At 31.1% G+C, this 16,911-nt stretch overlaps 1 protein-coding gene across 5 annotated transcripts in view; it reads right to left on the bottom strand.

Moving 5' to 3' along the window:
• LOC107073916 (uncharacterized) overlaps positions 1 to 16,911 on the bottom strand; it is a 44,598-nt gene that overhangs the window by 14,105 nt on the left and 13,582 nt on the right. The window lies entirely within an intron of this gene.

Genomic DNA, 16,911 nt, shown 5'->3' with positions numbered 1-16,911 from the left:
ATCTTCAAATAATTCAGTACTCAAGGAGTTAATAGCATTCAAAAATCCCACAGGCTAATAATAATAATGAGCAATCGTTATTACAAATTTACAAATATTCGCTATGATTAAATATCAAATGGTATAGATCTTTTATTCAAAAAAAAAAAAAAAAAAAAAAAAAAATAGTAAAATAAAATTTTCTTTTTTCACCTATATTCACTGCGAAATGAGCAGTAACTATGTACGCACGAGTATCTCGTAACGTAATAGCGAGCATTATCGTTCATTTCCGGTGATGATGACGAGATCGCAAAGTCCGAGTTCTATACAGTTCAAGTGCGAATCTAACATTGATCGAAACTTTCGAAAAAGTATTTATGATCTTTACTGTATAGCAAAAGAATTACGAATCCCTGATTCGCGACAAACGTTTATGTATGCGAGAGAAACGTTCAATCAGGATCTTCTAAATTATTCATAATAACATATTATATATATATATAGTACTTCATTACTGTCTACTATCAATTTATTAATAAATAAAGTCTACAAAATTGTTTTCATCATTTAAATCATACATTTCGAATATTTGTTAATATGAAATTTGTTATTTGATTCTAAATTATAATTCTAAAATATTTATCATTATTGACCTATAGGAATAGAAACGTTTAAGTTCACTGTCATCCTATTAAAGATCAATAACTATATTGTCAATTTAATAAAACTACTTTAATGTAATCAAATAAATAATTCATAATCTATCATGATAGAAGACTTATAACGAACAGGACGAATGAAAAAAAACATGAATGACATTGCAATAGGAAGATGATCGATGAGAATGATTAATACACACTGAATGACACATATATTCCATCGTTTCTTATACATTTTTGAAATACCTAAAAAATATTATTGAACCGATCGATACAAGTATGTAGATGTTAGTAATATCGAAAGTGTTCAAGGTGAAAAAAAAAATGATTAAGAAAAGTGCTTTAGACGTAATATCGACGAATTAATCCGCCTACGTAATTTTATTATCTTCTATAAATGTCAAAAAGAGAAAATGAATTAAAAAGCGATAATTAACACTAGAACCAACCGCTAACGTCTATCAAAATGACTGGTTTGACAATTTTTCATTTTAATATTCTTATTTCATGTTACATTATTTTTTCCCATGAGGATGATGATGAATTTTGTAGCAATAACTAGAAGCATAATATAATAAGTTTTATTTTATTTATTCAGTATGAAAATAATTATACATCATGGTTACTTATTACAATATCTGTCATTTTATAATATTTTAATAAATTTATTATATTATAATAATTAAAATATATAGATAATATATATACATATATATAATATAATAATATAGATCTTATATAGATATATATATATAGATATTATAGATATAAATTATAATAATTATATTATAATAATTATATTATACATTAAACATATATATATATATATATATATATATTTAAATAAATTTATTCGTATTTAATTAGCAAATTTTATTTTAAGTTTTATCTGCATCAAAACAAAGAAAAAAATATTATAACTATGATGTAACATAAACATAATTATCGATGATGTTTCACATGATCATTCTGTAAACCATAATCGTTAGAATAGGACTTAATTTTTTGTTTTTATATAATGATATTTTACAAGCACTAAAAATAACGAAACTAATTATTACAAAAACTGAACAATATACTAATAGAATGTTCTCGGTAAGAGGGATGGTGAATTGTATGACCACGAAGAAAATGAATTAGAAGAAAATGAAATTGAACATTATAGTGAGAATAGAATTGAAAGGAAATGTTCAGAAGTTTTGCGAAAAGTTAATTGGAAAATATATTGAATTTACTTTCTAGAAAACGTGCTGTTCGTGTGCTTCTAACATAAATTCTGAAAATGAAAATGAAAGTATACATATTCATAAAAATGAAATTGTCGCAGAGAAAATAAGTTGGGTAAAATATAAAAGAAAAATCTACTATTGGAATATTACCACTGAAAATGAAAATGAAGGTATACAAGATCATACAAATAAAATTGTCTTAGAGAAAATAAGTTGGGTAAAACATAAAAGAAAAATCTCTATTATTGGAATATTATCACTAAATAATTTTTATATTTAATAATTACTTTATTTCTATTACACTTATTATTAGGTCGTCCCAAAAGTTTCTCTTCTCTTCTTCTTTTTTTTTTTTAAATAATTTTATATTACACAATATTTTGTATGTTTAATAATATACAGTAAAAAAAAAGATAACATAGAGAAGAATCGATATTATTTAGTAAAATAACATACAAAATATTACGCATACAATATTGTGCAACTTATCACCAAGAAAAGAAAGACATTTTCGGGATGACATAATATCACACACACACACACACACACACCTCATATTATTATATTACACTTCTTATATTTATGTTGATGAAAGTTTATTTGAATATTTCTGTTACCAAATATACTTTTTATACTTATTCGTATTATTATGTAATAGTTATTAGAGTTTCCATTATATAATAGTTATAAATTACGAGTACGGAGGGTGACAAAGTGTTTCCAGGTCCAGTTCCTGTAGTTTAAGTAACGTCGATCTTGCAACGTGTGATCGAGCATTCTCCTGCAGGAGGATTGGTCTGTCCCTGTTGACCAATCTCGGCTGCTTAATTTGCAGCTGCTTCATCATTTCTTCTAACTGTTCACAGTAGAGATCTGCCGTTATCGATTGTCCAGCTCTCATAAAACTATAGTGTATAACGCCCGCGCTGAACCACCAAACAGACACCATTAGTTTTTTTTTGTGTATACTCGACTTTGGGGTGTGTTTTGGCGCTTCATCTTTGTCCAACCATTGTGCCGAACGCTTGCGATTATTAAAAAGTATCCATTTTTCATCGCACGTGACTATCCGGTGCAAAAATGGATCGCCTTTTAGTTTTGATACCAAAGAACAGCAAGCCTCGAAGCGGTTCCGTTGCTGACGCTCGCTCAACTCATGCGGAACCCACCTATCCAGCTTCTTTACTTTTCCGATTGCTTTCAGATGACTTAATATTGTTGGGATGGTAACTTCAAACCTTGCTACTAGTCCACGCGTCTTTTCAGATGGATTTGCTTCCATTACAGCTTTCAGTTGATCGTCATCAACCTTGCTTTTAGGCTACCCGCGTGGTTCATTTTGAAGATCAAAATCTCCAGATTGGAATTTTTGGAACCATCGAAATACTGTACGTTCGTTAGCCACATCCTTGCCGAACACTTCGTTAACATTTCGGCTTTCCTGCGCTGCATTAGTTTCACGACGGAACTCATATTCGAAAATAATTCGCATTTTTGTCTTATCCATGGCTTACAATATTTAACCTCCAGACGACAATACGATAGACTATTAAAAACAAAGGAGTGTATCTGAAAGCCAGATGGCGTACCTTTTTAATGCAAAAAAAAAAATAAAGGACAATCGAAGTGAAATATCGGAGATATCTGGTATCAAACTTGAGGCTTTAGGTAATCAGACATTTCATACTTAATAACCTAATATAATATAAAGATATAAATAAAATAAACAAATAAAAATATCTTATAAAGACCAGTCATTTTGATAGAAATACTTTCGTTTTCTTCTCGATAATTTTTCTTTAGTTAACCCTTTGTGGTCGGTCTTATGTCGAATGTGACTCGACATCGCTTTTGTGGCGCATAGTGTATCAAGTTTCACCCGACTATCTTAATCTTAGTTTAAATAAGATAAGATAAAAGCTACATTATGTGTGTTGTGTAGAAAGTCTGAAATTTTTCATTCATTTTGGATTTAAGGGCTGTTTTAATTTTTTCAAACCCACCGTGGCGTACAGTTTAAAGTCCTAGCACAACTAGAAAGCGTTTTCAAATCCTACATTTCTGTAAAATAATTTTTTTTTTTGTAAATATGGTTAAACGACAGAATCGACGTACAACAGTGCGTGATAATGAATTTGAAAGTGATGATAGTGATTCTTTGGGCGACATAAAAGAACAATTTCAAAGAATTAAATGGTATCATACAATGGTTAATTATAAACTGTAAACAATAAAAAATAATGTCTAACAAATTGTACAATTTTATTTTATTTTATATATCTACTAATTCATAAGTACATTACGTTAGTAAAGTCATAAATGTTTTCCAAAGTAAACGCTACCAAGCGGATAAGCGACTGACAAAATCTGCGCGGATTTGCTGAAACGCACTCGCGAAATCCGCACGGACAACCTGCTAGAACGAAACGGTGAAGTACGTTTAATAATAATAAATATTATTAATTACAAGTAGGAAAGATATATACTCGTAGAATTTATTATTATTTTTGATTTCTTTAAAAAATATTCAACAGGAAATGAAAAATAACGTTTTCCTGTTGCAATTTGTAAGAACTCGATGAAGATATGCATATAAACGTTACACGTAGATATGTTAACTGGCACATGGTTTCAAGAGAATTAGGTTTACGTTCGGGTCAAATGAAGGGAAATAAATGGGATAATCGGGATAGAAAGAGAGGAGGAGTGTATATCGGTTGTTCGACTTTACAGAGGTTGGCCGCAAAATCCATTAAGTAAAGAGGTCAGCGAGCACAGAAGGTCATCTCTATCTCTCTCCCTCTCTCACCCCCTCTGTCTCCCACTTTTTGCCTCATTCTTTGAGAACAATTCGAGCACAGGAGAAAAGTATATCGAAGGTGAAGAAAAGAAACGTACACCCACGCTTTCTCGAATTCATTTCCTTGTGAAACGAGAGCCGAACATTTTATTTGCTCTTTTGGAAATATTTCAAGGACAATTACATAAAAGACACATAAAAACGAGGTCTTATACCATCCGATACTGAGGATTATTTTTTCTTTTATTAAACATTTCACCGAGAGATAGACAAGATTCTTTCAAGGACGTGTATCCTCTTTCGCTAATATATCAAAGTTTCGCAAGCGGCGAAAGAAGTTCTCAAGGACGATGATACGATGATAACGAAAAAGCTTCGCAGAGCGTAAAATAATCTCAAACGAGAGTAACTACTGTAGATACACGTAATACTTATTCGTAATACGGATATGTTTTCGAGTAAATGCAAATGAACAATTATCGAATATATAGATAAATAAGCGAGTACATATTATATATATAAATTCATATATGTCATAGTAGATTTTTACTATATACCATATACTCATCATAATACATTTAACTCGCAAAGTTACGTTAATTAACTTCAATGCTTCGCCTGACCCGAACTATGAACAAGTTCAACAAGTCCTTGATTTATGTTGGATTAAACGAAGCGTTGGTATTAGTTTAGCTAAATAACACCAAACGGGTAACTAAACGTTTTAAACTAACCAACAATTTTACTAAAATAGTATGTTAGTAAATTAGAAGCGTACTAAGAATGTCTAGCAACGGCACTGGAACCATTTCGATCTATTTCCGGGCTTTCATTCTATCCAAGATATAAACTTCGATATTTCATCTTATTAGTATTTCAATGAATTTTAGAACCGAAAGATTTACATATATATATGTACACATATATACATAGTGAACAAAAAGAATTTTTCTACACAATTTATATGTATTAGGTTGTTCGGAAAGTAATTTCGTTTTTTTGTGTGAAAATGAAGACTATTTTTGCTTCCTAACCTAAAACTTAGGCCTATCAAGTAAGCGTAAACAGTTAAATTTGATAAATTTAACCTCTCATTTATCTCACGTGTTGTTATTTGCTGATTTGCATCAACTAATGCTCTTATTGTGTCAGAAAAAAAATGAAATTACTTTCCATACAACCCAATATTTTATTTTTCAAACTGACATTTTGTTCTTTTCATATAACAATTGAAAAAAATTATTACATCTATTCGAAAAATTCATTGAAAAAAAAACAAGTCCTTCTTCCATCTTTTTGTCCACTTTGCAGAAATAAAAAAGCTCGTGAACTTTTGAAACCGATCGACCAAGTCGAGTATAGGAATTGTCGGAATAGTTCAAGAACTTTCGGACTACCCTGTATGTGGAAAAGAAAGAGAAAGAGAAAGAGAAAGAGAAGGGGAGTTACGTCGTTCGTATTATACTTTAACACGGTATGTGTACGCTGAATAAACTCTAAGGAAAGAGTTGGGAGGGGGAGGAAGGCGCGGACGGAGGGAGAGGTGGGGTAGGAGGAGGGTTGTTGGCAGCTGGCACGACTTCCACGACTTCCACGACTTGCTGCTCGCGAGGTCGACGTTCTAAAAGACGGCCTTCCCGACCGTCGTAGGAGCAAGTTTAGCGGTACTTCTGCCTCAAACGGTCGCTCATTAAATCGTTCATCGGTACTCTCTCGACAAATACGCGTCTCGCCAATGGTAACCGTTTCTAAACTCATTGAAATTATATTTTTTTCATTTTTCTTTTCTTACCACCACTAAGTATTCAAACTCATTTATCTTTCTAAGAAACGCTCTTATTAATTGCTTTGTTTATTATCTATTAGATATTTTTATTATCATTTTTCTTTTATTCTTTACAAATGAACAACATTTTTTTTTCTACGATTACTTTAAATGAAATTTTACGACAGACGAGACGATCCATTTACGTGACTTTTAAAAAATTTTTTTTTTTTATTTATTTGTTACGTTAAATATTTAAAGTGATTCTCGTGCTATAGTGTGTACCTATGTATATAGAAGAAAATATTACGTATTTCATTGGATGTTTGTGAACGTAGATATTCTTATGCCTCTTATCTTGTATTTTCGCACGATAAAAACGTATGCTTGTGAATATATGTAGAGTGAAAAGCGGACAGTAATGTATTCAACTTATATGTATACTCTGCATGCACGAATCGTATAAATTTCATACGATAAAGAAATTTTATTAAATCTTTGAGGATTAATTAAAAAGAAAAAAGAAAAAAAAAGAATTTTTTATTTTACAATGAAAATATGATACCATTAATTATTTCAATTAAGGGGACCTTCTACTCTGCAATTTAAAAAAATTTATTTTTTTTTTTTATCATTTTTCGAATGTATATATATGTAGAAATATTGTGTTAAAATTTCAAAAAGATACGATGTCTCTAACTACATTTTTGGTGCCTGAACGTAACTACCTCGGATCGCTTTCCTGAGCGTTCGGCGCGCACGGACGACTCTTATCTTGTTCAATCCCTTTCTCTTTCAATGTTTATTCAAGCAGTTTTTTTTTATTGTAAACTGTATAATCCTTCATATTGTAAGGTATATTTTTCGGGGGATCAGACATAGAGAAATATATAACTGTCTGAAAATGATGATATATAGATTATTAAATTATGATGATGTTAATGGGCTAATAATTTGAATAATACGTGGCCATTGCTGGGCCCACTAATCGGCCAATGATCAACTACCATTAATGGGCCGATAATAACTACCATTAATGGGCCGATAATAACTGCCGGTAATGGGCCGATAATAACTGCCGGTAATGGGCCGATAATAAATGCCGGTAATGGGCCGATAATAAATGCCGGTAATGGGCCGATAATAAATGCCGGTAATGGGCCGATAATAAATGCCATTAATGGGCCGATAATAAATGCCGGTAATGGGCCGATAATAAATGCCGGTAATGGGCCGATACTAAATATTTGTAATGGGCCGATACTAAATATTTGTAATGGGCCGATACTAAATATTTGTAATGGGCCGATACTAAATATTTGTAATGGGCCGATACTAAATATTTGTAATGGGCCGATACTAAATATTAGTAATGGGCCGATAATAAATGCCGGTAATGGGCCGATAATAAATGCCGGTAATGGGCCGATAATAAATGCCGGTAATGGGCCGATAATAAATGCCGGTAATAGGCCGATAATAAATGCCGGTAATGGGCCGATAATAAATGCCGGTAATGGGCCGATAATAAATTTTATTAATGGGCCGATAATAAATTTTAGTAATGGGCCGATAATAAATGCCGGTAATGGGCCGATAATAAATGCCGGTAATGGGCCGATAATAAATGCCGGTAATGGGCCGATAATAAATGCCATTAATGGGCCGATAATAAATGCCGGTAATGGGCCGATAATAAATGCCGGTAATGGGCCGATAATAAATGCCGGTAATGGGCCGATAATAAATTTTATTATAGGGCCGATAATAAATGCCGGTAATGGGCCGATAATAAATTTTATTAATGGGCCGATAATAAATGCCGGTAATGGGCCGATAATAAATTTTATTAATGGGCCGATAATAAATTTTAGTAATGGGCCGATAATAAATGCCGGTAATGGGCCGATAATAAATTTTATTAATGGGCCGATAATAAATTTTATTAATGGGCCGATAATAAATTTTAGTAATGGGCCGATAATAAATTTTAGTAATGGGCCGATAATAAATGCCGGTAATGGGCCGATAATAAATGCCGGTAATGGGCCGATAATAAATGCCGGTAATGGGCCGAAAATAAATGCCGGTAATGGGCCGATAATAAATTTTATTAATGGGCCGATAATAAATGCCGGTAATGGGCCGATAATAAATTTTATTAATGGGCCGATAATAAATGCCGGTAATGGGCCGATAATAAATTTTATTAATGGGCCGATAATAAATGCCGGTAATGGGCCGATAATAAATGCCGGTAATGGGCCGATAATAAATTTTATTAATGGGCCGATAATAAATTTTAGTAATGGGCCGATAATAAATTTTATTAATGGGCCGATAATAAATTTTAGTAATGGGCCGATAAAAAATTTTAGTAATGGGCCGATAATAAATTTTAGTAATGGGCCGATAATAAATGCCGGTAATGGGCCGATAATAAATGCCGGTAATGGGCCGATAATAAATGCCGGTAATGGGCCGATAGTAAATGCCATTAATGGGCCGATAATAAATGCCATTAATGGGCCGATAATAAATGCCGGTAATGGGCCGATAATAAATGCCGGTAATGGGCCGATAATAAATGCCGGTAATGGGCCGATAATAAATGCCGGTAATGGGCCGATAATAAATGCCGGTAATGGGCCGATAATAAATTTTATTAATGGGCCGATAATAAATTTTAGTAATGGGCCGATAATAAATGCCGGTAATGGGCCGATAATAAATGCCGGTAATGGGCCGATAATAAATGCCGGTAATGGGCCGATAGTAAATGCCATTAATGGGCCGATAATAAATGCCATTAATGGGCCGATAATAAATGCCGGTAATGGGCCGATAATAAATGCCGGTAATGGGCCGATAATAAATGCCGGTAATGGGCCGATAATAAATGCCGGTAATGGGCCGATAATAAATGCCGGTAATGGGCCGATAATAAATTTTATTAATGGGCCGATAATAAATTTTAGTAATGGGCCGATAATAAATGCCGGTAATGGGCCGATAATAAATGCCGGTAATGGGCCGATAATAAATGCCGGTAATGGGCCGATAATAACTGCCGGTAATGGGCCGATAATAAATTTTATTAATGGGCCGATAATAAATTTTATTAATTTAATTAAATTGAATCCTATTTCTAGATTAGAAGAGTAGAATCTTTTCAGATTAGAATTTGTAAGCAAATTATTTTCTAGATGGTTAGCTAAACGAATGTTGTAGCAATTTCTTCCTTTACTGTAAAAATATTTAGTTAAATATTTGTGGAATATTTTATTTTTAACATATCTAGGGACATTGTAAATGTTCTGCAAGACTTCTGATCGAAATCTTTGTAGAATTTCAATGTTTGAGTTACCAATGGTTCTTCATAGTTGAATTCCATAAGTCCGTGTGGGTTTCAGAATTGCTTTGTAAATAAAAAGCTTCCTCTTAAACTTAACTTACAATTACATATTCTGTCAATGAGTCAATATAACTTTCTTTAGAGAAAAATGACGTAAAAATCCTAGAAAGAATTTATGTAGATTCATCGATGTATTATAATTATTTACTTAACTGATGATTATGAAAATGATCTGCTTAATTCTTTACAAAGATATTGAAAAGAGATCATTTTTAACACGTTGAATACTTTCTCCGTTAAATTTTAGAACAAAACTATGTATATATAATATAATATAATACAATATATATTAGTAAAAGCTCGTTGATTCGCTAGTTGTCTATTGATCGCGTTTTACAACTGTATTAATTAATATATTTATTATTATTATATTATAATAATATAATATATATAGTATATTAATAATAATATATTATTATATTAATATATATTATTAATATATTATTATTAATATATTATTAATAATATTTAATTGTTTTAAATTAAAATTAAATTTGTGTTTAATTGTAAACACAAATTTATTTAGCAAGAGTCATTATTGATTTAATACTCTCGATATGTACATATAAGATATCATTTAATTTTAATATTTATTTTACAATTATATACTCGACGTTTCATTTTAAATAATACGTCAAAAGAAGAAAAACGAGAAGAAAAAAATTGATACACCGATTAATTTTAGTTTAGAAAAATATTTTTATTAATAAAGAAACATATAATCATATAATCAATTTTTGACAAAAAACGTGTTTTACCATTATTCTACTCTTTGCAAGGTTACAAAAGAAAACAACTTTGTTAAATAATCGTTGTGATCTGTTGAGCGTGTTTTAAAAATAAAAAAATAAAAAACAAACAGATTTTATACGATAAAGAAATAAATTTGTTTAATAAACTTGATCAGAGTTTAATCGTCACGTAGAAAAAAAAAAAAGTAAAAACATTTTGGATACGGTTACTCATATTTTCAAGACGATTGAAATGATCGAATTATTTCTAAAACGTTTCTTTAAACCTTTGATTAATTACCAATAATTGTAGAAATATTTAAACAATTTTCAATAATCTAAACGTTGTTTCGTTATTATTTATAAATTTTAGATTAATATTATATTTTTCTATTATGAATCAAACACAATAAATGGAATTTGATTTAAACCAGTGCTGTTCAACTCATGTCCTGCGAAAGAAAATCACAAACTCGTGTTAATAAAAATTTAAATAAACATCTATGTCACTAATCCTAAATAAAAATAATAAAAATAAAAAACAAAAAAACGTGTGTTTTATAATATAAAAAAGATAAAAAAAACATAACAGAGTGATTGTTATGACGTTATAACAATCTTAAACTAAAATTACAATTCTTTTTTAACGTAACATTAATTAAAGGATAAAAAGAATAATAATAGAGAAAAAGAACGTTTAATAAATAGTTATTTTTGCGTGTTTCACGAATAGAATGGAAAACTTCAAATGAGAGACTCGCTCATTGAAACATGACGTATGCATTTATCAAATAACTTTTGCTGACAATGAATTTTTCTTTGATGTTTTACCTTTAACAACGTATCGTACAAATTGATCGATAGACGTAAAAAGCAACGTGAAATAAAACTTTTCAACGTATAACTTTATTATTTATGATTAACGAGAAATAAAAGATAGAATTTTTGATTTGTTTATTAGAAAAATATATGAACTAAAAATATACAATGAAGTTAAGAACATTTCCTTTAGAATAGATCGATGGAAAAGCTGCTAAAGAAGCTGTTATATGTACGTTGTATTTAAGAATTTATTTTTCTTTTAGATTCCTTCCTAAATTCGAGCATTAGTCAGCTCAGGGGCAAGTTTATTGACTGACAAAAGAACACACAGAAAATTGCTGGCACACGCGCGTCTTGAATAATAATAACAACAACATTGAGACTCGAATAAATAAAATTCTACACATTAGAAGCATTCTCTTTTTTTTTTTTTTTTTTTTTCATTTTACCTAATTATTTTCCTTAGAAATTCTTTCACAATTCCTAACGGAAAAATAACTCTGAAAAGTCTCAAAGAAGAAAGTGATAGAACATTTGGTTTTCCTTTATTTTTTCTTTTTTTTTTCATATTAATCATCGTTCCATTAAATTGTTATAAATAATTATTATTTTGAAATGAGGATAAAAGAGAGATTGATCTTACGTGCAAAAAAGTAAAAAAAAAAGAAAAGAAAACGAAAATGGAAAAGAAAGAAATATAATCTCGAATAGTTTAGCTTTTACATAAATTGAGAAAAAGTAAGGCGAGAATTGAAAATAAGAGGATGGTTCGTAATGATCTCTCTCTCTCTCTCTCTCTCTCTCTCTCTCTCTTCTGAATGTTCACATACGCTAGTCGTACTAGTTACATATGTAAACTAGAATCTGTGACCCAAATAAGAAAAACACGCGACCGGACATGAAGAACTTGGTACTCTTGAAAGCGAGTCTCGTCCATCGAATCTCTCTTATTCGACAATGCGATAAAGCACGTGGCTACGACCTTCTTTATGGCGCCTCTTCATTTCTTCTTCCCCCTCCCTCTCTTTCTTTTTACATTGAAGAGCGTGTGTCTTTTTTAATCAACGAACGTACCAAAATTAAAACCAAATCTAGAGCATTATTTCCAATAAGAATAATAATAATAATAATGATGATAATTCTAACGAAAATTTAATCAATTTCATCCTTGTAATAATTATAATAATATAATAAGTATTTAGAATAAAACAAAAGTAATCAATTTTTATATCTTTTGAATTGACTAATATTTATTAACCCTTTGAGGGCTGAATACTTTTAACTAAAATATTTTGTAGGAACGGAATAATATAATAATTATTATTAACTAGATTCTAATAATATAATTTAATATAATTAATATAAACATTACATTATTTTACATAAATATTAACAAACGCGCATATGCGTCGATAAACAACTCTGGTAATTTTTACCAAACGCATATATGCGTCCATAGCACTCTAAAGGGTTAAATAATATAATTATCATCATTATTTATAACTTCTTACTACAATGTGATGACAATTTGGATGTTGCAGTTTTAAAAAAATGTTTAATCACTGGAGACCAAAAATTGAACCGGTGTTTGTCAAAACGGATAGATCTTTTCGATAGACCTAATACTTTTATTAATATTTGTTTAGAAAAGAAAAACAAAAGAAAAAGGTAAATCTTAAAGGAAACCAAAAGAAATGTGTTACCTTTTAGATCGTCGTAGTTTCGAGTCCTCCCGGCTCGTAAAACCTTGCACGAAGCAAAGCATTATAGGTTCTTTCGTTGCAATAATCGTCTCTTCTCCCATTCACTTACTCTCGTTAATACCGAGAGCTTTTCCTTTTCTATTTTTTTCTCAGGAAAAATAGAATGTTTCTTTGGGGGACCAAAATCTTTCCACGGATTTGGATGATTCTGAAATCTCGCGAATCGAAGAAGAAGAAGAAGAAGAAGAAGAAGAAGAAAAAATAAACAAAAATGAAAACAAACGTGAACAAAGATTATTAATTCGGTCTCTTTGATTAAGCCAAAATATTTTGTCTCTAGTATCGATCGATTTGTTAATGATCAATCGTAAGGTTCTCCAATTGATTAGAACACATAAGGTGAAGGCACTGAATACACCACATACAAAACTCTCTTCTCGAATATAAATGTCGAATTAAATGAATTCCCACAAGATTGTAGATGAGATGATGAAATCTTCTGTTTCCTAATAGAATAAGACAGCTTGCTTTCTACGAAGTCGCCGTTGTCGTTGTCCGTTGTCGTTGTCTTTTTGGTCTTTACCGTCGTTGATGGCGACGACGCTTACAGTCGTGGTATATCATCGGTAAGGGTGGTTGCCAGGCCGACCAGGACAAAAGGGGGAAAAATACGAGTCGATACGTAACGAGGAAAATGTTGTCGCGTGTACCAGATCGATCGATCCTTTCCTTTCCTTCCTTCCTTCTTTTTATTATCTTCTATTTTCTTCCTTATCCTGACGAATCTTGAAACACTTTTTGGGTTTGGTTGCTCCTTTCCTCTCTTTGTCTTTCTCTTTTTCTTTCTCTAACTTGGTCTGACCTTACCCTAAGTAAGTATGCATGTATATAAGTACATCGTACACATGTATATAACTCGACTTCGGCCGATGCCCTTAGCGTATCGATCGATCGTTGTCCGTGGTCGCTACGTAACGATCTAAAACTTCCCCCGTAGGGAGGAATATCCTCCGAAATTAACTGATGCCGGTCACGCACTAGCTCGGTCGTAATATACGAGCAAGGAGACGGCAAAACAAAGAAAATAAAATCAAAGTAAAGATCTTAATAATAATAATAATAATAATAATATCTCTCCGTTCCTTATTATCATTTCACTGATCTTTCACATTTCCTATTGTCCATTAAATTGTTTTGAACATACATACACATAATATATATACATATGTGTACTGTGTTCTGTGTGGTATATGCGTTTATATAAAAATAGAAATAAAAAATAGCGAAAAATTTGAAAAGATATAAAGAATAAACAAAGTAGTTAACAGTTACACAGGAAACGGACGATTCGACGATGGTAATAGTAGCATGTCTTTAACCGTACTGTCGCGTATCGTTCCTGTTCTGTTCCGTTTTGGTGGCGCACACGGTCCCGCACACGGTCCGCACACGTTCCACACACGTTATGCTCCGTTCCTCTCCGCGTCCTCCCGTTAAATCGCGCCGAGTCAAGCCGAGTCCGTCGGTGGTACTCGCTCGATACCTTCCCTTTCTCCTCTTCTTGCTTTCGCCTATACTGTCTTCCTTCTAACTCCCACCACATCGTTTCACTCTCCCACCATTTCTAATATCATATCCCTCCTCCCTCCCCGCCCTACCACCTACAATCTTTCCATCCTTTTCTCTTTTCATTCTTTTTCTTTCTCTCATTCTTTTTATCCGGTTTTTCTTCACTAGGAAAAATCAGACACGCATGCGTTTTTCTGTCACTTTTGTCCCTGCTGGTGCATATATGAAAATGTGCAATGTTTTTTTTTTCTCAGGAAAAAAGGTTTTGTGCCGCCCTTGCCCTTTTCGAAGTTCGACGATATCCACAGAATCATTTTAAATATTGGATTTATATGAGAATTGTAGAATAAAAATGTGGAATATTAGATCTATGTTTAATATTGGTTTTTATTTATATTTATATTTATATTTATATTTATATATATATGTAAGTATTGTATTTTTTTGTTGAGAAATTTTAATTGAAACGTTGAAATGATTGTACCTGTTTTTAACGTTCGAGAGTTGTGTAAACGTTTATAAGACTTATAATTAAAAGGAAAAAAAAATGAAACGTCGATCTCATTGTAGTTTACGCTATATCTTTGCGTCAGTTGTGTTTTCTTCGATAAGAAATTAAGAAAAAAATCTTCTTATCATACGAGAAAGATATTTTAGTTTTACATCAACCAAGCGACAAATATATCGATATTAAATATCTTTTAAAAATATCACATCAAAGATTAATATTTTTGTTATAATAACGTTAGTTATTATCAACTTGACTGAATACATATATATATATATATATATATATATATATATGTGCAGAGATAAATAGAACAAAAATCTTCATACAGTAATAATTTTTATCGAAAGAGTAATGTTGCAGCACCAATAATTATTATAAGAAGAACGTGTACTATGACCTGAAATAATCATGTAGCACAATCACGCACGGTTACATTTATCTATTATTTATAAGGATGGTTGGTACGTCTTCTCAAACAGAATACACATTTATGCTATTGAATAAAATATACATGACGATTCAAAAAATGGTTGTAAATGATTTTTAAAAATAAATCGATCTTTTTCCAAACTATGTATATGTAGGTTATATGTATAAATATATCATGTAATAATGTGTAAATTCAAAAGATCATCTTATTGCGTAGAATCGTAAAAAAAAATGGCATGAGTACGAGATATGTAATAGCAATTAATCCGACAGATAAAGCGATCCTATGGAAGCCTCGTTTGAAACTCGTATTAGAAGATTTACGTCAGGCAAGATTGGCTTCCTATCGTGTTTCGCATTGATTAGATTTCTCAGAATAAAAAATCTCCATACCGATTCTTTTTTGTTTTTTTTTTGTTTTCAATAATCTAACATAATTATATACAATTTATCTCATCAAATAAATAATAGATCAAACGTATGAATCGAATTAGCACAATTCATTTATAATATTGGTTTGGTAACTAAGTCATTGCTGATTTTAACACTAGATATACCAGACCAGTCATTTTGACTGATCGGCCAGTTTAATTCAAAATTTCTACTTCATGTAACATTTGATTTCTGTAAATAATTAAGCGTTTTGTTATTTAAAAAATGTCTATAAATCCATTTATCTATTAAAATTATTATTGTTAAACATTTTTTGGTTATTTTTTAAGAGTAAATAAAAACTGGAAGCCTCAAAAAGCATTTTTTTTTATACACCAGTCATTTTGATTGATGTGGTAGAAATAGGTATACTGAAAATGGTGGTATATCTAGTGTTAAAAAGCCATCTATCGACAAAATCCGCAATCACTTAGTTGCAGACCCAATATTTTGTATATTTTTCGCGTATCATTTTGTTTTTATTTCAATTTCCTTACGTGATCAATATAATATATAAATATCATTGCATATCCCTTGCTCTCTCTTTCTCGATAATATTGGATGAGCTTTGAAGTTTATAACTATAGTTTGTTTCCGACTCAGGATGTCGTAAAATTTCAAGACGTATACCAACACGAACGACTACGACCACCACAACGAGGACGACGACGACGACGCTCAAAGGAAAATTCTCTACGTAATGATATTAATAGCAAATACGAAGAAGAAGGAAAAGAAAAAAAAGAATCCATTCATGTTTCTCTTTCTTCGTGATAATTATTGATATACGTTTACTCAGTCATGTTGACTCCATTTTGACTCCAACAATCGTAAATTATTAGAGATAAAAATTCCTTATTCGCC

This window comes from Polistes dominula, unplaced genomic scaffold (assembly GCF_049000335.1).
Source record: "Polistes dominula isolate Pdom_NZ unplaced genomic scaffold, Pdom_raw_medaka contig_31, whole genome shotgun sequence".
Classification (NCBI taxonomy): Eukaryota; Metazoa; Arthropoda; class Insecta; order Hymenoptera; family Vespidae; genus Polistes; species Polistes dominula.
This window is presented reverse-complemented; position numbering and strand designations above follow the sequence as displayed.